We start from the raw sequence: 25,077 nt of genomic DNA on the forward strand, positions 1-25,077 counted from the left end.
TCTGCTACTCTTATGAAAATGCAAAATTGGGAGCTGAAAAACATTTTTGTGGGAAAAATTTGAAAATGTTATTTTAACGGCTCAATGTTATAAACTTCTGTGAAGCACCTGGGGGTTCAAGGTGCTCACCACACATTTAGATAAGTTCCCTGAGGGGTCTAGTTTCCAAAATGGTGTCACTTGTGGGGGGTTACCACTATTTAGGCACATCAGGGGCTCCCCAAATGCAACATGGCGTCCGCTAATTATTCAAGCAAATTATACAATCAAAAAGTCAAATGACGCTCCTTACCTTCCGAACCCTGCCGTGCTCCCAAACAGTGGTTTTCCCCCACATATGGGGTATCTGCTTACTCAAGAGAAATTGCACAACAAACTGCATGGTGCAATTTCTCCTGTTACTCTTATAAAAATGCAAAATTGGAGGCTGAAAAACATTTTTGTGGGAAAAATGTGAAAATTTTATTTTTACGGCTCAATGTTATAAACTTCTGTGAAGCACCTTAGGGTTCAAGGTGCTCACCACACATCTAGATAAGTTCCCTGAGGGGTCTAGTTTCCAAAATGGTGTCACTTGTGGAGGGTTTCCACTGTTTAGGCACATCAGGGGCTCCCCAAATAGAACATGGCATCCGCTAATTATTCAAGCAAATTTTACATTCAAAAAGTCAAATGGCCCTCCTTCCCTTCCGAACCCTGCCATGCGCCCAAACAGTGTTTTTTCCCCACATATAGGGTATCTGCGTGCCCAGGGGAAATTGCACAACAAATTTTGGGGTCCATTTTTTCCTGTTACCCCTGCAAAAATAAAAAAAATTGGGTCTAAAGTAACATTTTTGTGGAAAAAGTTAAATGTTCATTTTTTTCTTCCACATTTCAAAAATTCCTGTGAAGCACCTGAAGGGTTAATAAAGTTCTGACAGTGGTCAGAATTGTAAAAATTGACCTGGTCATTAACATGCAAACCACCTTGGGTTGTAAAGGGGTTAAAGACTCTGTCGATAACCCCAAAAAGGCCATTTGCATCACCTGCCAGGCCAGCATCAGCAGGGGTCGCAAAACAACCAACCTGACCACCACCAGCATGTTCAGGCACATGGCAGCAAAGCATCTGACTAAGTGGGCCGAACCCCAAGTTCCAGCAACAGTGTCTGCGGGTGACACCACTGCTCGTTCCACTGTTGTGCGCGTACGCCAATCCCCTGTCCGTGGCGGATGCCAAGATGCCTCCCGCCCTGCACCTGTCATTGAACACTCTCAACTAGCACCATCATCAAGCACGTCCACGTCCTTGTCCCAGCACAGCGTTCAGTTGTCCTTACCCTAGTCCTTGGAACGTAAGCGCAAATACGCAGCCAACGCCCCACAGGCCACACTACTAAATTCAAACGTTTTGCGAATGCTTGCGCTCAAAATGTTGCCTTTTAGGCTCGTGGAGATGGAAGCTTTCCACAACCTGGTGGCGATGGCCATCCCTCGGTACTCAGCCCCCAGCCGCCACTACCGGTGTGCCGTCCCCGTGTTACACAAGCACTTGTCCCAAGACATTAGCCGTGCCCTCAACAATGCAGTTACTGGGAAAGTCCACCCCACCACGGATACGTGGACAAATGCTTGTGGGCAGGGATGGTACATCTCGCTGACGGTACACTGGGTTAACATAGTGGAAGCCGGGACCCAGTCGGACCTTGGGACAGAACACGTCCTTCCGACGCCGAGGATTGCGGGTCCTAGGTCAATCAGGGTTGCCCCCCATTCTGCAACTCCTGCACCTCCTCCTCCTTCTCTTGAGCATCCATCTCCGAAATGACCACATCAGTCGCAAGCTGGAAGCACTGCAGAACTGCGTCGGCCAAGTGACAACAGGCTGTGCTGAATCTAATATGCTTAGGTGACAAACCGCACAAGGCTGAAGAGTTGTGGACAGCTCTAAAAGAGCAGGCAGATCTGTGGCTGACACCGCTGACCCTGCAGCCAGGCATGGTCGTGTGTGACAATGGCCGGAATCTGGTGGCAGCTCTGAGGTGAGCTCTCACACGTACCATGCCTGGCCCATGTGCTTAACCTCGTGGTTCAGCGGTTTCTCAAAACCTACCCATATCTGCTGGATCTGCTTGTCAAAGTACGCCGCCTGTGTGCCCATTTTAGAAAGTCAGCTACAGCTTCCGACGCCCTTGCCATTTTTCAGCAGCATTTGCAGCTATAGGCTCTCCGACTGGTGTGTGATGTCGCGTTGGAACTCTACATTGCAGATGTTGGGACAGATTTGTGAGCAGAAGAGGGCAGTTGTTGACTACCTGCATCAACAAGGCCATCGGTATTCAGGTCTGACTCCACACATAAAACCTCAGGAGTGGACATGGATGTCAAACATTTGTACCATCCTTCAAAACTTTGAGGACTCCACCAAGATGGTGAGCGGCGATGACGCCATAATTAGCATCACCATCCCGCTTCTTTGTCTTCAGAAATGCTCTCTGCTCTCAATTAAAGAGGATGCATTGCAGGCGGAGCACGATGAAATGGAGCAAGGAACCATACAGGGTGATTACACACAGCCCAGCCTCATCTCATACCAATGTGGATTGGGTGACAATGAGAAAGAGGAGGAGGAAGAACAGGGGCTAGTTTCCTGCGCTATAGACGGTACTACCTGTACAACTGTCATACCGTCTGTTCAGCGTGGATGGCCTGAGGACAGGGAGGAGGAGGATGAGGAGGAGAGCATGGTCAGTTGTCCTCTTGGTGAGGACACGGAAGTCTTGCCTCTTTGCAGTCTGGCACACATGACTGAGTTTATGTTACGCTTCCTTTCCCGTGACCCACGCGTTGTCCAAATTTTGGGTTATAGTCATTACTGGTTGGTGACACTTGTAGTCCCTCGCTACAGGGAGAACTTTCTGTCTCTTATTCCCATGCAGGACAGGCCTAATAAAATAGTGCAGTACGAGAAGGCCCTTGTTGCAGGATTAATAAAAAAATTTCCCATCTGAAAACGCTGGCGGCAGGTCACAGTTCGTTGGACAACCAAGGAGTACAGGCGAGAGAGCCACAAATGCAATCCAGCAGAGGCAGGGGAACACTGTCAAAGTTCTGTGACAGTTTTCTCAGACTCTCCCATCGCACAGGCCCTGAGGCACAGGGTACTCTTACAAGGAGTGCAAAGTTTCGGAAGATGTTGAGGGAGTACCTTGCTGACCGTACCAACGTCCTCCGTGATTCCTCTGTGCCATATAACTATCGGGTATCCAAGCTGGACACATGGCATGAACTGGCTCTCTACCTTTTGCAGGTCGTGGCCTACCCTGCCGCTAGCGTTCTGTCAGAGCGGGGTTTTAGTGCCGCCGGTGGAATTAAAACCGATAGGCGCATCCGCCTGTCAACTGAAAATGCTGACAGGCTGACTCTTATAAAAATGAACAAGGGCTGGAATGGACCAGACTTCTCAACACCACCAAATGATAGCAGCATAACATAAACAAATACAGTGCCTTTTTTTGGGGGAGATCTAACTCTATTCCCATGTACCTCTGTCTTCACACCCAGACATGGGTATACGCTTCCTGATTTTGTCTATTTGCTCTTGTCCTCCTGCTTCTCCGCATCCTCATCCTCCACCACCATATCACCACCATATGTACCATATCAACATATCTACGTCTCTTGCAAGGGGCATTGGAGTTCCTCCAAATTTTTGGCAGCCGTTGCTTCACTGCAAAGGCAAACACTATGGGAGACCCATTTCTTAATAATGGGAACATTGTTTTCAGGAGGCTCTATGACCTTTCCCTCTCTTGCAAGGGGCATTGGAGTTCCTCCGAATTTTTGGCAGCCGTTGCTTCACTGCATAGGTAAACACTATTGGAGACTCACTTCCTAATAATGGGAACATTGTTTTTAGGAGGCTCTCTGACCTCTACGTCTCTTGCAAGGGGTATTTGAGTTCCTCCAAATTTTTGGCAGCCGTTGCTTCACTGCATAGGCAAACAGTATGGGAGACCCACTTCCTAATAATGGGAAAATTGTTTCTAGGAGGCTCTCTGACCTCTACATCTCTTGCAAGGGGCATTGGAGTTCCTCCAATTTTTTGGCAGCCATTTCAGTCACTACATAGGCAAAAAGTATGGGAGACCCTCTACTTTTTAATGGGAATATGTCGTTACTGTGGCCCAGCTCTATGTGTCATTAAATTGTTACTGGGGTTTTTCCTAAATTTTGTCAGCCTTTGGACTCACTGCATACCCTATAACTGAATAGCAGACCCTCTACTTTCTAATGGGAACATGTCGTACTTGTTACTGTGGCCCTGCTCGATGTGTCTTTAAATTGTTAGTGGGGTTTTTCTGAAATATCAGCAGCCCTTGCAGTCACAGCATGGGCATTACATCTATAGGAGACCCGCTCCTTTATAATGGGAAAAAAAAAATACTGAGTCCCTCCTCTATGTCTCTTCAAAGGGGTATTGGGGTGTATCATCTTAGAATCACTGCATGCGCCATAACAGTATAGGAGACCCACTCGTTAATAATGGGAACAACAAAGCATAGCCGGCTGATGGCTCTTTAATAATAGCGAGGACCGACTGGCGGCCCTTTAAGAATAGTAAGGGCTGTCTGATGGCCCTATAAAAATAGGCTTTGTGACTTTCAGAGCCCTTCCATCATAAATGAAACAGAAAGTGTCTGATGATGTGTCACACACCACATGGCCAGATAAGGTTTTAAAATGTTAAAATGACATTTCCCGGTGAATGCATTTGTCTTAAAAAATAATGTAAAAGAAAAAACAAAAACACAGTATTATCTTTCTTTAGTATAAAAACCAGAGTCGCCAATGTAACCTCAATGTAATCACATTGTTCAGCTCCTGCACCTCCTCCTCCAGTTCGGCCTCCATCTCCGAAATGACCACATCAGTCACAAGCTGAAAGCACTGCAACACTGCCTTAGCCAAGTGGCAACAGGTTGTGCTGAAGATAACATGCTTAATGCTTAGGTGACAAACCACCCACCGCTGCAGAGCTGTTGAAATCTGTAACACAGCACCCTGATCTGTGGCTCTCACCGCTGAACATACAGCCAGCCATGGTCGTGTGTGGGTGGAACCTAGTGTCAAAAATTTGGCAGTATAGTATTGCAGCTTGTGGGTGGGTGGGTGGCTGCATACTTGCGCTTGCATTCCAAGGAATGGGGTAGGGGCAACTGAATGCTGCACTGGGACAAGGATGTGGACGGTGATTGTTGCAAGTCTGCAATGACAGGTGCATGGCGGGAGGCATCTTCGCATGCACCAAGGATCACTTATGATGGGCACACTTTTAGGCAGTGACCTGGGAGTCAGAGATGCTTCCATGGGTCTTCCCCATGCTGTCCACATGTCTTTTCAACCCTGTATGCATGTGTCTGACGATGTGTCACACACCACATGGCCAGATAAGGTTGTAAAATGTTAAAATGACATTTCCCAGTGAATGCATTTGTCTTGGTTGAAAGCAATGCAAAAGTGCAAAAACGCATCAAAAGCATTTTTCTTTTTGGTTATTTATTTTGGCTTTATCAATCCTATTCATTGTTGAGTACCTTCGTTTTTTGTCACTAATAAGGATTTACGTTAATGCCTGCCACATGATTGAGCACCACCATTTCTTTATAAGGACTTTTTTGGAAGGTGAACCATAGCAGCAACACAGAAGAAAGTGCCAAGCCATATGCTCTATACTCAAACATTGAATTGAAAAACAAAATCTATTACTATATTTTTTTTTAGCATCTTTAGAATTTTTGGTAAAAATTAGGATATTCTGGGTATTGAATCGTGTGCATTTCCACATTAAACTAGCCAACACTGTTCAGCCAGAGACAGCGTAGGGGCAATTTAACTCATTAACATATTGCCTGTTGACAAATAGAACCCCCAACTAAAGCTCTATAAAACTTAACTTTTAATAATTAAATCCTTATTATAGTAGTAATTTATATTAAAATTCCAATATAGGCGCAGGTAGTGAGGACTATCAGGATTATTCAATTGGCATAACTGTGTATCCAATATGGTTCCTTCTGGCCTGAATGACAGCTTTATCCTCCAATCATTTAAATGGTAGGTAACATTATAATGATATGATCTTCATGATTGGAAATAAGGGAGTCTATTCTATTGGCACATGGCTACAACAATACACATTGGCTTAGAGCCCAAACAGAGGTGATAAAAGCTACCTGGCGGCCATTTTGGGTGTCATTTAGCCTCTATCCCCTGATGACGCCAGTTAGGCGAAACATGTCGGGGAGGCTATAATTTTAGTTTACAATAGGACAGGTAGGGAATAGTGCAATAAGTGGTCCGCGGCCACAAGCATATGATCATGGAAATAGATAGGATGGCTATTGGATACACAGTTATGCCAATTGATTAATCCTGATAGTCCTCACTACCTGCGCCTATATTGGAATTTTAATATAAATTACTACTATAATAAGGATTTAATTATTAAAAGTTAAGTTTTATAGAGCTTTAGTTGGGGGTTCTATTTGCCAACAGGCAATATGTTAATCATTTCCACATTAAGTCTCTGCACAGGAGTGGTCACAAATGCTTATTTTTTTTAAATCCATGGCGTCCATGTAATGATTAATGGATTAGGCAAAATTCAAATTTTTCTGTTTGCGTAGACCTTCCCAAGAATTTCAGACCCCAGAGCATAATAAACGTAAGATGTAAAAAAATATATATATACTTATATTCATCTTAATGCTAACCTCTCCTGTACCTCTGCTCCTTAGCGCCACCATATGGTCCATGGCATATCTTCTTATCCCCACTGTGTGTGCTGAATGCCCAGGTATCTTGAATCTGGGCTGGGAATTTCATCCCTGATGAGATTTGGGACAGTTCTCCTCAGGCGAGAGTAAGGTCACGAAGAGCACGGAAACATCCCAAGCCTCATCAAGGCCAAAAGTCCCTGTCTAGCAGAAAGAGGCCCGGGGATTCAGTACTCACATCAGTAATAAGATGATGCGACAAGGATCAAACAGGTGACAGTTTGGAGCATAGGGGCTGCAGAGGTGAGCGTATATTCTTGTATATTTTTATCCCTGCCACAAGAGTTCAATTTTCACGTTAGGCCGGGATATCTGGCTCTTATTGTTACGGATCCGGATGGTGGAACCACTGTGCCGTAGTACAAGGAGGGACCAGAGGGGCGTAACTAAGGACCAACTCAGACCGATCCTGGCTACACGGCGCCTCAATCGACTCCGTGGACCAGGTGCCACTCTGGCACCGACCTCGTCTGAGAGCAGGCGACTCCCACGGGACTGGTGACAGGTGTAGACTGGCACGGCAGATAGACCCGGTAGTAGGCAGACAGATGAACACAGCAGGTGGACAGGCTGATGGGCACGGCTAATAGGCAGGCAGGGCTGGTAGACAGGCTGGCGGGCACGGCTGATTAACTGGCTGGCAGGCACGGTTGATACACAGGCTGGCGGGCACGGCTGGTAGACAGGCTGGCGGGCACGGCTGATTAACTGGCTGGCAGACATGGCTGAAAGACAGGCTGGCGGGCATGGCTGGTAGACAGGCTGGTGAGCACGGATCATAGACAGACTGGCGAGCACGGATGATAGACAGACTATGAAGCCTGGGATGGTTCTGTTCAAATGAACATGAAATCACAACATCATAATGTCACGATGTGCACTATGACCAGTGTGCACGCATGAGCAGTAACATCCTGGGCTTCATGTGAATATGCTCTGGGCTTCAGTGTTCACAGCTGTGATAAAGAAGATGTGACAAGGACCAACCAAGTGACAATTGGTGTATAAACTTTTTAAATCCACTGCACAGCAAATGTTTGGAAATGCACCACTGCAACAATGCAAGGTGCTACTACCAACTCCCAGTTTGGGTAAGTCTTGTCCCAACAATGTGCTGCACACCTGCACATTATTGAGCCCATAGCTAGGACTGAGATTAAAAAGGCTGTTTTGTCACTATCTCACTGAATTGGAGAGGATAATTGATTCAGAAATTGCCATGGTCTGGTCACTATAGTAGACACAGAAGCACAGACAAACTTTCTTTGTATTTGCATGGATGGTCGCCATCAAGGCCCCTGCACTGTATTCATCTTTTACAAAAATACATGGTCCAACCAGGTTTGACCTGCACCACAAGCCGATGAAGGTGAATTCTGCCAGTATGGCCTCTGCACAGAAATTTTAAGTCATTTTTGGAAGAACAGGTATGAACAAAACAGTCTTCCTGATCACAAACAAAGGGATAATTTTTTGACAGTTTCAATTTTTATTTAAGAAAACATAAAACTTTTTATACAGGCTGTTTGTTACCACCAGTTGCCATAGATTTACTTATAGTCACAAATGTTGAGGCCACTTTGATATTTCTGTTTTGTGCTATAGAGCTTGAAAGCTATTGGATACAGTCCTATGAGACCTCCGACTGTCTTATACATCTTTTTAAAGCAATTGGAGGTTTTCAAGTACTCTTGATTCGCGGTGAATCAAATTTCCTGGGAAAATTCAACAAAGCTTGGAAATATGAATTTCAAAAAGTTTGCTCCTCTCTTGTCTATGCACCATGTGATCAGTAAACATCCAGATCACAACAGGAGGACAGGGGCATGTGACTAATTTAACTAGGTCTATGTGCATACATTGAATACTTGAAGCTAATTTTTCTGAAACAAAAACCAAATTGTTGGCAGGAAAAATGCTGAGTAAAATAAAGTTGTGCTAAAAAGTTTACATACCCTGGCAGAATTTTTGCTTTTTTGGCCTTGTTTCAGAGAATATGAATGATAACTAAAAAACTTTTTCTCCACTCATGGTTATTGGTTGGGTGAAGCCATTTATTGTCAAACTACTGTGTTTTCTTTTTTAATCTTAATGACAACCAAAACATCCAAATGATCCTGATCAAAAGTTCACATACCGTGGTGATTTTGGCTAGTCTAGAGCCAACCCCGTAGTGTCCGGGTTCGGTTCGGTTCGTCGAACACTGGCATGTTCGTCGAACGGTTCGTCAAACACCATTAAAACCAATGGCAAGGATTGTCTGCCACTCACTGTAATGCCACAGCCATGGTGGTTGTGGCATTACAGTGGTTGCCCAAATCAATGGGAACAGTGCTCACAGTGAAACATGAAAAGTCGGCAATTTAGCAGCGGCATACACCGGTACCCGACAATTTAGAATAGAAAGAATAGAGCATCACACATAGATTAGATAGATAGAAACATGTCAGTCACATATATAATAAGTATAGTGACAGTGTTGCTTACTGTACTTGTCATTTAGTGTTAAAGGATTTATTAAAAAAAAATAATAGTGTTTTCATGCACCCATCTAATTAATTTTTCCCAAAAAATTTTGACGTGGGCTTCGCCATATTTTTGTATGCCAGCCAGGTACAGCATCCAGGAACGGGCTGCCCCCAACCCCCAGCTGCCTATTTGTACCTGGCCGGACACAACAATATAGGGAAGCCCTTTTTTTTATTATTTCATGAATTTCACGAAATAATTAAAAAAAATTTGATGTGGGGCTTCGCCCTATTTTTGTGTCCAGCCAGGTGCAACTAAGCAGCTGGGGGCTGGAATCCACAGCGCAGGGTGGCCCAAGCTTTCTGGGCCCCCCATGCTGCGAATTGCAGTCCGCAGCCACCCCAGAAAATGACACGTTCATAGAAGCGCCATCTTCTGGCGCTGTACCCCACTCATCCAGGGCCCTGGTGCGGTGGCTCACTGGGTAATAAAGGGGTCAGGGCCAGCTTGGTACTATCAGCTGGCCCTAAGCCCGAAATTCATGGGGTGACGCCAATATTAGACATGGAAAGGTAAGGATGAGGTTGGTTTATTATTTTACTTTTATTGCAGAAGACATTGGCTTCAGCTGGAATGGGCGTGACGGTAAGTAGGGTTTAATTTAGAACATTAAAGGAATGTGTCTTTATTTTAATTAAAGGACTTTATTCTGGGTGTTTGTGTTTTTTTTAACTTTGACTATGGGCTTACTAATGGGGTGTCTTATAGGTGCCTCTCCATTACTAACCTGGGCTTGATGTCAGCTAGCATTATAAGCTGACATCAACCCCAACCCTATTACCCCACTGCCACCGCTACAGGGTAGTGGGAAGAGCGAGGCTAAGTGCCAGAATTGGTGCATCCTAAGGATGTGCCATTTCTGGGGCGGCTGACGGCTGGTGTTTCTAGCCTGGGAGGGGGCCAATATTCATGGCACCCTTCCTGGGCTATTAATATCAGCCCCCAGCTGTCTGCCTAGCCTTTGCTAGCTATTAAAATAGGGGGGAACCCACGTCATTTTTTTTTGGATCCCCCATTTTAATAGCTAGTAAAGGCTAGGTATTCAGCTGGGGGCTGATATCAGTAGCCTGGGAAGCTTCGTGGGTATTACCCCCTTCCCAGGCTTCAAACATCTGCCCCAGCCGTCTGCTTAACCTCCGCTAGAGACTAAAATTACGGGGAACCCCACGGCAATTTTTTTTTAAATAAATCCTTTATTTTAACACTAAATGACAAGTACAGTAATCAACACTATCACTGTACTTATTATTTATGTGACTGACATGTTTCTATCTATCTAATCTATGTGTGATGCTCTATTCTTTCTGTTCTAAATTGTCGGGTACCGCTGCTGAATTGCCGGCCGGTTTTTTTAAAGAGACGGGTGCATGAAAACACTATTATTTTTTTTTAATAAATCCTTTAACACTAAATGACAAGTACAGTAACAAACACTGTCACTATACTTATTATATATGTGACTGACATGTTTCTATCTATCTAATCTATGTGTGATGCTCTTTCTTTGGGCAACCACTGTAATGCCACAACCACCACCACTGCTTTTGGTGCACCAACAGTTATCGAACATAACCTTGAACAAATCGTTCGAGTTCGTGGAAGGACTCGAACACCACCCAAAACAGCTCGAATTTGAGATTGGCGAACAGTTCGAGTCGAACACCGCTCATCTCTAATTTTGGCCTGATAACATGCTTAGAGTTTGACACAAATGGGTTTGAATGGCTACTAAAGGTAACATCCTCACACGTGACCTGTTTGCTTGTAATCAGTGTGTGTGCATAAAAGCTGGGTGAGTTTCTGGGATGTAGACAGACTTTTGCATCTTTCATCCAGTCACTGATGTTTCTGGATTGTGAGTCATGAAGAAAGCAAGAGAATTGTCAACGGATCTACAGGAAAAGGTAGTTGAACTGTATAACACAGAAAAGGGATACAAAAAGATATCCAAGGAATTGATAATGGCAGTCAGCAGCATTCAAACTGTGATTAACAAATGTAAAATCAGGGGCTCTGTAAAAACCAAACCACGGTCAGGTAGACCAGCAAATATTTTGGCCACAACTGCCAGGAAAATTGTTTGGGATGCAAAGAAAAACCCAGAAATAACATCAGCTGAAATTCAGGACTCTCTGAAAACTAGCGGCATGGCTGTTTTAAGATGCACAATAAGGAGGCACTTGAAGAAAAATGGGCTGCATGGTCGAGTCACCAGAAGAAAGCCATTACTGCGCAAATGCCACATAGTATCTCGCTTATAATATGCCAAACAGCACAGAGACAAGGCTCAAAACTTCTGGAACAAGGTAATTTGGAGTGATGAGACCAAAATTAAACTTTTTGGCCACAGTCATAAACATTACATTTGGAGAGAGGTCAACAAGGCCTATGATGAAAGGAACACCATTCCTATAGTAAAGCACGGAGGTGGATCGCTGATGTTTTGGGGATGTGTGAGCTACAAAGGTACAGGAAACTTGGTAACAGTTGAAGGAAAGATGACTGCAGTACGTAATCAGCAAATACTGGAGGCAAATTTGCACTCATCAGCTCGGAAGCCGCGCATGGGATGTATTTGAATGCTCCAACATGAAAGCAATCCAAAACACAAGGCCAAGTCGACCTGTCATTGGCTACAGCAGAAAAAAGTGAAGGTTCTGGAGTGGCCATCTCAGTCACCTGACCTCAATATCATTGAACCACTCTGGGGAGATCTCAAGCCCGCAGTTCATGATAGACAGCCCAGGAATTTACAGGAACTGAAGGCTTTTTGCCTAGAAGAATGGGCAGCTTTACTATCTGAGAAAATAAAGAACCTCATCCACAACTACCACAAAAGACTTCAAGCTGTCATTGATGTTAGAGGGGGCAATACATGGTATTAAGAACTGGAGTATGTGAACTTTTGATCAGGGTCATTTGGATGTTTTTGGTTGTCGTTAAGATTTAAAAAGAGAAAACAGTAGTTTCACAATAAATGGCTTCAACCAACCAATAACCATGAGTAGAGAAAAAGTTTTTTGTTATCATTCATATTCTCTGAAACAAGACCAAGAAAGGAAAAATTCTGCCGGGGTATGTAAACTTTTGAGCACAACTGTACATGCATTTTTGACACTTCTTTTTGTGTGCTTTATGCATGTTTACTTGTGTTTTTTCCTCATTTAATTGAAAAAATTGAATTGAATGGGTGAAAAACATTGAATGAATTGACATGTTGCAGATTTAACGACAAAAAAAATGCTTTAGCGGTTCAAATCTGCAAGGAAAAAATAAGCAACATGTGCAGGAGATTTCAGAAATATCATTTACTTTGTTGGAACAGTAAAACGCTGTTATTTCCACTGTGAAAACGTGGCAAAAATACATCATCTAAAGAAGTCCAAAGTGGGAAAAGCAAACACATTCACCAATGTAAGTAAATTACAAAGTTCATTCAGTTGGCAAATGCTTCCTATTAAAGATAAAAACTTAATTCTTGAAAAAAGCATTTTAAAGGGTTGTCCAACAATCATTAGGCTCTTTTCACATTGCATTTTTGCCCACGTTCAGTGGTTTCATCGAAGCTTGAACCCCCTGAAAGCGGGATTTGGGCATATGCGCCGATGAGGCCATAGACTATAATGGTTCCCACACAGTCAACATGTTCCATGACGTGCATTATTTTCAGGTGTATACGCCTACTGGAGATGGACACTCAAATGCAGTCTGCTATATCTGAATGTCCGCCTCCAGTAGGCTTATACACCTGAAAATTATGCAAGACAGAGCACACATTGACTCTGCCGGCACCATTATAGTCAATGGCCCCATCAGCGAATATGTCAGAAACCTGTGTTGCGGGGGGTTCGGACACAAGCCCCGATGGAACTACTGAGTGTGGGCAAAAATGCATTGTGGAAGAAGCCTAACTTATGACCTACTGTATCTTCAGCAGCAAAGTCACAATGCACAATCTGGAAAAGGAAGTTAGCAGTATCTTAATGTATATGTTGAAATTCTGCACATTGTTCCCCTTGCCTACCGAGATTTCATCTCTCTATAGCTATGAAACAAGGTTGTCACAGATATTTATAACCAGTGTCATTCATTTCTGACAACACATCTGGCTTGTGGTTTCCACATTTTGTCAATGCAATTTTAGTACTGTCTATTACCACCATAGTTTTCAAGAAGCTGATCATGAGATAACAACTCCAGCAGGACTGCAGACAGCTATTTTCAACTTTCTTGCATTATCATCATCATAATTTCTGCACGGTCTCCCACATGGCAGGCTCTATTGCTATACAGGGTGATTAAGTGGAAAGTGAAGTCATTTACATATAAGAGTAGATTCTATGGCACAAAAAATAATGTAGAGAAAAAATAATAAAGGAAGTTGACTGCTTTATAAATTATATATGTAATATATTTTATTGCCTGAAGCAACCTTAATCCTTCTAAAGTAGCAACATTGCTGTTTAGTAAGACAGCATGCATTGCCTTGTAAATGATTTAATTGTAAACTTTGAGTAAAAACCGCAGCAGTTGACTGCATCTTTATTATATTTGCATTATTTCTATGAATAATGTTAATGTTATGATTGACAAGTGGAATACCAGCAAATAATGAAAAAATGCTCATGGGCCCAAATGTAGTGCAGGCGATTCTCTATATTGTAAGAGTATAGCATTTCCCCATAAAAATCTAAATTTAACAAGGAATATAAGTCCATGAATTATGATGGTACCAATCCATTCCCAGGACGCAGTCAAGAAGCCATGTCAGAAGCTGTGGCAATTGGACGGGAGCCTTTAGAACCATGTGCATCAGCCCGCAACAATGAAGTTGCACCAGGCCAGATAATCAAAAGAGACCCAGGGATGCAGTCAGGTAAGAGGTGGGTTGCTTTGCTTTTGTTCAGAAGTCAAAGATTAACGTTAACCCTGGATCTTGTCCTGCAAATCAACCACCACTGTTTATCACTCCATTCTGCCTTAGTCTACCTGTTTGGGATTTGCAACGTGTCAGACAATAATGATGGCCATTACAGTGGAGATGCTTACCAAGTTTTTCCATCAACTTTTAATAGCATATACATTTGTGTAGTTATTCAGCTTTCTGAACTTTTCCAGCCCTGCTAGTTTTCTTACATTTTTTTGGCTACATGCTTGCAGTTATTATATTTACGAATCAAGATTTTATGTTATATATTAGGTGCCTCCATGACAGTGGAGTAACTGGAAATGTGGGAGAACTCTAAGAAAAGTGAATTTTAATATTGAACTCATTTAAAAAAAATGTGATTCGTAAAATTACTGCAAACTAAATAGCCAGAAGAACTTTGTTATCCTCTTGGAATTACCATAAAATCTCCATGCCATGTAAGTGTCAGCTTTTAATTTTTCTTTCACTGTTGACTTGTCTTTGGGATACCAAATTCCTTTATCAATCATGGACAGAGAACTGTCTCATTAATTAAGCAAAGTGAACAGCGATTGATTAAAAATTGTTCATAATGGCTTCAGGTATTTTGCTAGGCTTTGAATTTTTAGTAAGGTGGATAACTAGAAGTTGATTGCTTGGTCAACACAATTATTAATGACTAGAGATGAGCAAATATATTCAAGTGGAATTCAATTTTACCACATTATTACAAAAATTTTGCCAAATGCAGATTTTTTCTGTAATTCATTTCCACGAGGATTCAGAAAAATAATGCTCGCTGGTCAAAATTTTGCTGAACAATAACGTGCCATCAAATCATTAAAAAATGTAAAAAAAAATACTTGTACTCACTCTACCGGTCACCTCTCTGGCCCCTCTACTTCTCACCATCACGCATCCAGTCTTCATCACATCTTCTTATCACAACCATGAGAGCTGAATCTCAGGGCCTATTCACGTGAGGCTAGGATATTTCAGTGCATGTGTGCGCAAGGTCACGGCACACATTGTGACATTATGATGGTGTGACTTTATGTGCACTTGCACAGAACCGTCCCAGACTTCATCAGAGCCAGAAGTCCCAATTCACAGTGAAGTGGCTTTGGGCTTCAGTACTTGTGGCAGGGATAAGAATATGCAACAGTTGATGGTGAGGAGTGGAATGGTTGGCGAGTTGAGGGGTGAGGGGAGTATAAGTATTTGTTTTATTTTTTACACCTTATGTTTATTATGCTCTGGGGTCTGTAGAAATTAATAATTTTTCTGCCAATTGAATTTCTTGGGAAAATCAGCATGAACAGGTGAATTTTAATTTTTTCTGATCCGCTAATCTCTACTAAGGATAAGAAAAATACCGATGCTCCTTTGTGTTAGTTCTACTTGAGAACAAATAATTGTTTTACCATTTTGTAACCTTTATGTAGTCATAAAAATATATTGTGGCTAGATTATGGCCATGTAAAACCAGCTTTAACTCAACTTGATAGAAGGGTTGGTTCTTTATTGTCATTGTCGAAATATTATTGTTCGAATTGGTAGGAGATTTTTCAATTCATACTAAAATAATAAATTGAATATTAGAATATGTTTTCATAACACCTGTCATGTATACAAATTCCCTTAGAAGTCATTTGGGTGTTTCTACTGTATAGAAGTGTCCTTTGATCTCCCTATTAGGCTTGATTAATATTTTTGTCTAGCCCTTGTAAGTTAATATAAGCATTAAAAAATAGGTTTATTTTGAGTCCTGCTGAACCCAATAGGACTTAAAACAGTCTCACGAGGAGACAGTTATGTTACAACACCAGATCGTGGTGCAACAGTATAGAATCACTTCACTTATAAGTAGAGATGATTTAATATATTCGAGTGGAATTGATTTTGCCTTGAATATCACAAAAATCTGCATTCTCAAAAATGCGTATTTTTTGTAATTTGCTTCCACGCGTATTCATAAAAATTATGGCTCTGATGAGGCCGGGACGGTTCTACGCTTGCAAGTGCAAGGTCACCGCGTACAACATCTTGTCAAAATGTCATGGCTGAAGATGAGCAGATCAGGCAAAATTCCAATTCAGATTCTCCTGTTTGCTTAGATTTTTCAATTTACAGAAAAGTTATTCTCCTTGAATTTAATGTCCTTTATTGTGTTCCGAGGTATCACCAAAATCCCAGAACATGATAAATGTAAGATGTGAAAAATAAAAAAAATCCTTATTCTCACCTCACCACTCACCTTGCCACAGCTTCTGATTTCCACCACTTGGGCTAAAACCTCTCTCGCTACGCAGGACTTTCTGCTCTGATGAGGCCTGGGAGGGTTCAGTGCAAGCGCGTGTAAGTTCGCAGCGTAAGTCGTGACATCATGACATAAGGGATTTCAGCACTAGCGGTGGCAATAAGAAGATGCGGAAAGGACCAGACAGATGATAGTGAGCAGCAGAAATTCCAGAGAGGTAAACGGTATGGTGAGTATATGGATTTTTTTTTTTTTACATGTTTTGATGGCCATTTTCTAACAAAAATGGTGGACAGCAGCTGCTTTTTGCTGATTCCACACAGAAGCAAATTATCAAAATTCTGCATTTAGGTGAATGAAGAATTTTGTAAAATATATTCTCTCATCCCTAATCGTGACCTTGTGTTCACTTGCATATCACCATACCAAGCCTCATCAAGCCGGATGTCCAGGGCTAGAGTGAGGAGGCCCAGGAACTTAGCGCTCACGGTCATTACAAGAAGATGCGTCGAGGACCAGACAGGTGATAATCGGGAGAGGTTAGAGAGGTGAGCGGTAAGGTGAGTATAAGGATTTTTTATTTATTTTTTACCTCTTATGTTTATTATGCTCTGGGGTCTGTAGAGACCTCAGAGGATAATAATGGACATTCAATTCAGGGAGAATAACTTCAAATTTCCCAGGAAAATTTGCGCAGACAGGTGAATTCAATTTGGCCTGATCAGCTAATCTCTACTCACAAGTAACTGCCCAGCTGTGGAACAACATTAAGTACCAGTAGTGACTTCCCAGCTCTGATTAAGAAAAACAGTAACTTTATAGGTGTTGTGCATGTGAGGAGCACAAACAACAAATTCTGGGGATTCAATTTATATGACTGACACAGCTTAATATGTAAATCAAACAAGTGAATGCATTCTGAAATATTCTCAGATGAAGAATTTGAGTCACAGATGAAGCAGCATTCCCTAGTTATTGGCTTCTATCTCTTGGGAAGCAATTAGGATACAATAATTACCAGGTAATGAAGATGAACCATAACTAACAGATATGACAGTCAATTACAGAACTGTTATTGAAAAGGAATGTGTTCATTTTAAACAAGATACAATAAAATTGCTAAAGATTGTGAATAATGATGTATTTAAATTTATCAAGTGAGCACTGGATGCAGCGAAATATAGAAAACGAAACACATATGGACACAGTTCAATACTTTAATACAGATTGCTTGTAAAATTTAATATCTAACCTTAGTAATATACAACTGAAAAAATATATAGCACGTGTATACAAATATAGCAGCTGGTGATGAGTCAACATTGTCACATGGTTTTTAATATGTAAAAACTGCATCATTTGTATTGATCTGCAAAGATCTGCCAAAAGTTTCAGACCAGTAAAATAGGATGTCAGACATTTTTTTGCAATTGAAAATGTTGCAAACACTTTATAAATTTGGAGCATACTCAAAGCATAAAATATGGTGCACAAATAAAATAGATCGGTTCAAGTACTTCATTGGCCGAAGCTAAACACAGTCTTTTGGGCAACTTAGTTAATCATGGTTGCAGCTAAGTTTATTTTGGCTTTGATGGCAGAAGTTATACTGTCTCAAATAATATGAAAAGCAAGAATTGTACCCTATTTTTGCATCAAGAACAGAGACACATGAAGGTGACTGTGTGATGGGCATGAGAATCATCAATTGTTTCTCTTCATCTAGCACTGGCTGATTATTAGGAAGTTAAATATATGCTTATTGTAGAGGAGACTGGACTGTTTCATGCCTGTAAAAATGATTTATCATCAACTATCAATTTCATGTAATAAAAAGTGGAGAGGCAAAAACTGAGCGCAAGTAACCTCTCTGCTCAATAAGTCCCCAGGCCAAATCATATTTTATGCTTTCCAGATAAATTGCTGCAGGAGAATGAACCCTCTGATTAAGTCACAAAGCTCTTTTAATAGACATCAATTAATTGGGTAGATAGGGTATCATAAAAAAAATATAAAAAATAGATGATTATTAAAGAAGCACTCCCATGTGTATATTTTTTATTAAATGTGTGTATATGTGCATGTAATGTAATGTGGTGAGTGTATTTAGATACTCACCTCCGCTGCTCTCTCCGATGTCCAGCGCTGTTCTGCTTCTCTTCTGAGTGATAACTCACTCTATGCTCTATGTGTGAGCCAAAAGTCTCTTTTCCAATGGAAGCCTATGGAGCCTCGTTCTTAAGCTCTATAGGCTTATATTGTAAAAGACACTTCTGGGTGATGCAGAGCGCAACATGAACTGGAGGAGTCTGCAGAGTTGCGACGTCACTAAGAATAGAAGAACGGAGCTGAACACCAGTGGGAGCGGCGGTAAGTGAGTATATTAATACAATTACGCTACATTACATGCGTATATACATCAGCCACGGGGCAGCAGCAGTTGTTTTTCTTCATGTTTATATAGGCGTTCTGTATAAAGATGACCACGGCATTACTGTAAAATGGTGTACAAGTAGGATCCAATCGCCTTCAGTGATACGTAAGAAAACTTGGCACTCAAAGTAGATGAAATTAAATTAATGATTTATTATGCAATCCAACAAAAACGGTTCACAAACATTGCCGTCTGGATGCCAGTCCTGTTTGAACCAGGGGTGGACACTGTGTTCAGTGCTTCTTAGTGGCAAAACACAATCTGATATCTTTTCATTTGGACAATAGGCACACTGAGGAAGGTCTAATGTAGACCAAAACATTTGTCAACCTTTATTGTTGGATTGCACATTAAATCGTTTAAGTACATAGGAGTTCTGTGAGTCACATCTCCACCTGTTGAGCATAATCAGCACATACCCACTCTCTCTATTGAGCGCTCTGTTCCCCCTCATCTAGATTTATTCAATATACCTTTCCACATTCAATTACAAAATAGACACTATTCCCAAATACAGATCAGGTCATCAATGACTACAAGAGGTGTTTTTACATTTTGTAGAACATGATGTGTATGCTTATGCAAATATATTTGTTAAAACTTACTTTTCCTAAAATGTATTTATTATTTATTTTTTTAACTTTGTTCTTCTCACAATAATAATAACTGTAAAACTGATTATATTTATTGTATGACTTTGATCGTAAAGCATGATATCAGTGTGGGCATTGGGTGCAACAGATTAGTTCTCTGAAGCAGAAACATATGGTAAACTCTCCATAAGGAGAGCAGAATTAGTCTCTTCCCTTATAGAAGGCTGGATGATGGCAGATGTCTCACAACCATTATTGACATTGGCACAGCTGACTGTCCATGTCAAGAAAGAATGATTGTTACTCACAAAAGACAATTAGCTGTGAAAGGTTACCAATGAGATGACATTCAAAATACCAGTAAAGACTGCAGTACTTAACATTACATAATGGAAATAAAAACAGCTTCACTGACCAAACTAACAATTATTTAATACTCAATTAAATATGATAAGATCAAAAAATTACCAGGTTTTTGCAATAAAGTAAAATCTATTTATTAACATGACTCCACAATACTGATATCCCACTTCCATGATGAATATGGAAATGCATGGACCACTGATGACAACAGCAGCACACAGAATCTTTATGAGACTATACATGTAGATAAGGCTTTGTTTGCATTCCACCTGTCATTCCTTCCCTCCTCTTTCACAGACTTTCATCTAATTAAAAGTATTCCCATCTCATATAGCTAGTGTGGCACCCCAGGGTTCTGGTTACCACAGTAATAGCAATATTACGTCTGTGAGCAGGTGGGAGGTCTCCTGGTCAGGAATCCTAAGCATGCCACACCTCCTGCCCAGTCCTGGGAGGGGAAGAACTTCCCCTATATAAACAGGGGCTGAGGTGGGGTTAGAGAAGAACACAGACAGAGACAGAGACACAGTCTGGTCTGGTGTGGAGCAGTTGCAGGGAAAGTGACAACAGGAGCTCTGTGGGAGCAGTGATAAAAGGAGTCCGGGACTGGAAGCTGTAGAGCTCGTCCGGACTGGAGAGATCTCACCGGACACGGAGTCCGAGGCTGTGGGGACTGTTCCATACCCAGCAGCAGAAACCGACCGGCAGGGGATTTCAGGTCCTCTGGCCAAGAAACCCGAAGGCACGGTCACACGCAAGGGACCAGCACCGCCGTCGTGGAGCGGAGGCTACCAGAAGGCCCCGAGTCACCGGCCATACGGGTGAGCACCACACGGTACACTCAGGGACGTGGGCTACTTTTACCCGCTTCTAGCAAGGTAGCCAAGAAGAGTACAGTTAGTTGGGGAGGCCTACAACTCCGCCTGGCCAGGGGAGATCCTGTCTCCTCACGGACTGACCAGACCCCGACCGCTAGCCAGTACTCCCGGGAGGGTCTATCTTTGTCACCAGTAAAGACCCTGAACTACACCGCACCGTCTCTGAGTGGTTCCTGGTGCCTGCGTGCAATTCTACCATCCCCATCATCCACGTCCGCTGCCCTGAGGCCATACCCCTCCCGTTGGGGGTTATACTACCCACGCTGCACAACTGTACCACCGGCCTCAGCGGTCTGCCCTGCAGCGGCGGTTTCGTAACCGCATTCAACGGGTGGCGTAGTCGAACAATATCACATCTGCCACTAAAAACATCGCCACTTAGTTTGACACCCTGGGCACGGACCGGGTCACCGCCACGAGGACTACCACCCCCAACAGATCCGGCTCCGGGTATTCCCCAAACATGGCCCAGGGGGGCGCGTCAACTTTTGGCGTAGTCGGAAGGATTCCGTGCCCGCAACCACCGGGTACTGCGTGCCTGAAAAAGACTGTTAAACTTACCTGTGGTGAAGATTCCCGCCATCCGTGAAGTTTTCCCGCCATCCGACGCCATCTTTTGCCTTCTTCCCGCCATCCGTGGAGTCTTCCCGCCATTGGACGCCATCTTGAGGACGCCGCGCGGGAAGAAGAGGGGCATGGACTCTGAAAGCGCGCGAGAACTGAAGCCCCGCCTCACGTCCGGACGTTGCGTAAGGTCCTGGAAGGAGCCCAGCAGACGCCGACGTCACAGGGGCGCGACGGAAGGTCCTTAACCCTGACGATCCACTGCGGAGCCGCGGCCTACGGAAGAGGATCATCGCAAGGTAGGCCACGGTCCACTAGGGGGGAGGAGGATGTCGGATACGGAGGAGAGCTTCACTGCTGCAGCCACCGCCAGCACCACCGCTGCTGCGGTCATGCCTTTCACCATGCCCTACATCCCGGGGGCAGCCTGGCTACCCCGGTACTCAGGGGAGTCCCATACCCTAAATGACTTCAGAGAAAGGCTGGATAGCCTCTTCCAGGTGTACCCCCTCACAGAAGAGCAAAAAGTGAGCATCCTGGTGGCTCAATTAACAGGGGCAGCCCAAAGGGAGGTAAAGTCCTGGCCACTTGGGAGGAGGAGGACTGTCGCAGAGATACTAGCCCGGCTGAAGGACACCTTTGATACCCGTACCTCAGCCGAGATCAAGCTTAGATTCTACGGGTGCAAGCAGCGAGCACATGAGAATATAAGGGACTATGCGCTAAACCTACAAGAGGCCCTGAGAGCCATTAAGCAGGCCGACCCTGACGGCGTGGGAAACGAAGACAAACTGTTGACTGAACAATTTATAGAGGGTCTACATTGCAATGCCCACCGAACCCAGTTGCGAGCAATGGCCTTACAGGACCCTCATCTGGACTTTGCACAGTTCAAGGACAGAGCCATCCGGGTGCTCCGAGAACCGGCACCAGGTGGCGCTGTGACCCACAAACGCCCTGCTACCATTTACCACCAGGAGACGGCGCCCTTGTCGGCAGGGCCTGTGGGAGCTGATGCGCAGGCTTTAAACAATGACCCGGCTACAGACCTGCACCATCAGGTCCAAGAACTAACCAAAAGCGTTGACGCGCTAACCCGAACTGTGCAGTCTTTACAGGTTTCTACTCCAGGGAAGATCCAGCTGGCATCCGGACCGGAGGATATCCCGTGGCGCCGACCAAGGAGGACCCCACCGGCCAGAGGAAGACCCAGCGACCGATACAACGAGGACGGACAACCCATCTGCCGCCGCTGCAATCAACCCGGACATATGGCAAGGTACTGTCCTTTTAAACCGGCACAACCTGGGGTAGAGGGCCAACCCCTAGGAATAAGATCACCAGGCCCATCGAACTGGCGTGACAAATACGTGGGAGGACGTCCAGTCTTGCCTGTAGTACTGGATGGCATTCCTATGAGTGCCCTACTTGACACCGGGTCACAGGTCACCACCATCCCGTACGTGCTCTTCAAGCAGTACTGGAATGACTCGGATATAACCCGCTACCCAGACGACGACTTGAGTATCATCGCCAGCAATGGTCAGCCCGTGCCACAGATCGGATTTAAAGAGATGACCATTAAAATCGGTAAAGTCGAACTGGCAGCACAGGGACTGATCATTGTGGACATTGACAAGCGCGAGAGTCACCCAAAGATAACTCTAGGAACTAATGTGATTGAAAATTGTCTTGCAGAGGTGATTCTCATTTTACAGCAGGTTGCCAAGAACGCCAGCTCCGGCCAGCAGCGAGTGCTCCAAAAAGAGATCCGGGCACTGATGCGACGGCAACAGGTGGAACTCTCCGGTGGTGAGATTGGTAGCGTGAGAATGTGTGACCCTTTCCCTATTGCCATGCCCCCGAAAAGTGAAATGATGATTTGGTGCCGGGCAGCTATTGGTCTGAGAGGTAGAGATTACCAGGCAATGGTAGAACCAGTCTACTCAGATAGTAGGCCCACCATTTTGACGGCACGGGGGGTGGTTGATGTACGCCATGGGAGGGTGCCCGTTCGCATAATAAATATCGGGAAGAGGGAAGTGTACCTGCCCCGGTATGCTACGCTAGCCAAATTGTATACCATCAACCAAAATTCTGTACAGTCCGTGGAACCCTTGCCTCCATCTCATCCAGAGGAAGGTAACGGCTCTAAACAACAAATGGAGGACTGGTGTCAGCAACTGCATTTGGGTACTGACTCCACACCCGCTCACCAAAAGCAGGGAGTCTACCGGGTGCTCCAGGAATACGAGAGAGTGTTCAGTAAACACCCGCTAGACTTCGGGCGAGTGAAGGGAGTGGAACATCACATCCCCACGGGAGACCATCCTCCCATAAAGGAGAGGTATCGTCCCGTACCCCCTGCACACTACCAACACGCCAAGGGGATGCTTAGAGACATGAAGGAGGCTGGGGTAATCAGGGATAGCTGTAGCCCCTGGGCAGCTCCACTAGTCTTGGTTAAAAAAAAAGACAACACCATGAGAATGTGTGTAGATTACCGGAAAATCAACCGTATCACACACAAAGATGCGTACCCCTTACCAAGGATAGAGGAGTCTTTGGCTGCTTTACAATCTGCTAACTTCTTCTCCACTTTGGATCTCACTAGCGGGTACTGGCAGGTTCCTGTAGCAGAGGCGGACCGGGAGAAGACCGCATTCACCACCCCGATGGGACTTAGCGAGTTTACCTGCATGCCGTTCGGACTCTGCAACGCACCAGGAACCTTCCAACGATTGATGGAATGCTGTCTGGGACACCGGAACTTTGAGACGGTCCTGCTGTACCTGGATGATGTTATAGTTTATTCCAAAACCTACGAGGACCACCTGAAACACCTGGCGGAGGTGTTTGAAGCCCTGGCAAACTACGGTCTGAAGGTGAAACCGTCGAAGTGTCACCTGCTAAAACCAAAAGTGCAGTACCTGGGACACGTGGTGAGTGCTGACGGAGTGGCCCCCGACCCTGATAAGATCACCGCGATTAAGGAATGGCCAAGACCCTCCAGCGTAAAGGAAGTGCGGCAGTTCCTCGGGTTGGTAGGCTACTACCGAAGATTCATTCCCAGTTTCACCAAAAAGGCAGCTCCTATGCAGGACCTCCTGATAGGCCAGTCCAGGAAGGCCAAGAACCAGAAGCCGCCCTTCAGATGGGAGAAGCTGGAAGAAGAGTCCTTCCGCCAGCTGAAGATGGCCCTCACGGGGGATGAAATCCTGGCGTACCCTGATTACAGCCAGCCCTTTATCCTCTACACCGACGCAAGTAACATCGGGCTAGGAGCCGTACTGTCCCAGATCCAGCAGGGGAGAGAATGGGTAATTGCTTACGCCAGCCGAAAACTGCGACCCACCGAAAGAAACCCTGAGAATTATAGCTCATTCAAGCTAGAGTTCCTGGCAGTGGTGTGGGCAGTCACCGAACGCTTTAAGCACTACCTCGCCTCTTCCCGGTTCACCGTGTACACGGATAACAACCCGTTGACACACCTGGACACTGCAAGACTCGGTGCCCTGGAGCAGAGATGGATGGCCCGCCTGTCCAACTATGAGTTCACGATCAAATAACGGGCAGGACGCTCCAATACCAACGCGGATGCCTTGTCCAGAATGCCAAACCTACCGGACGTAGGGGAAGATCCAGAGGAACTGGAAGAAGTTGAACTCCCCGCGTTTCACCGTCATGGGACTACCCAGTATTCCCACCGTGTAAGGGGTAAGCAAT

The sequence above is a fragment of the Phyllobates terribilis genome, unplaced genomic scaffold (assembly GCF_046119375.1).
Source record: "Phyllobates terribilis strain yellow unplaced genomic scaffold, ASM4611937v1 Scaffold_4__5_contigs__length_816908805, whole genome shotgun sequence".
In the NCBI taxonomy this organism is placed as follows: domain Eukaryota; kingdom Metazoa; phylum Chordata; class Amphibia; order Anura; family Dendrobatidae; genus Phyllobates; species Phyllobates terribilis.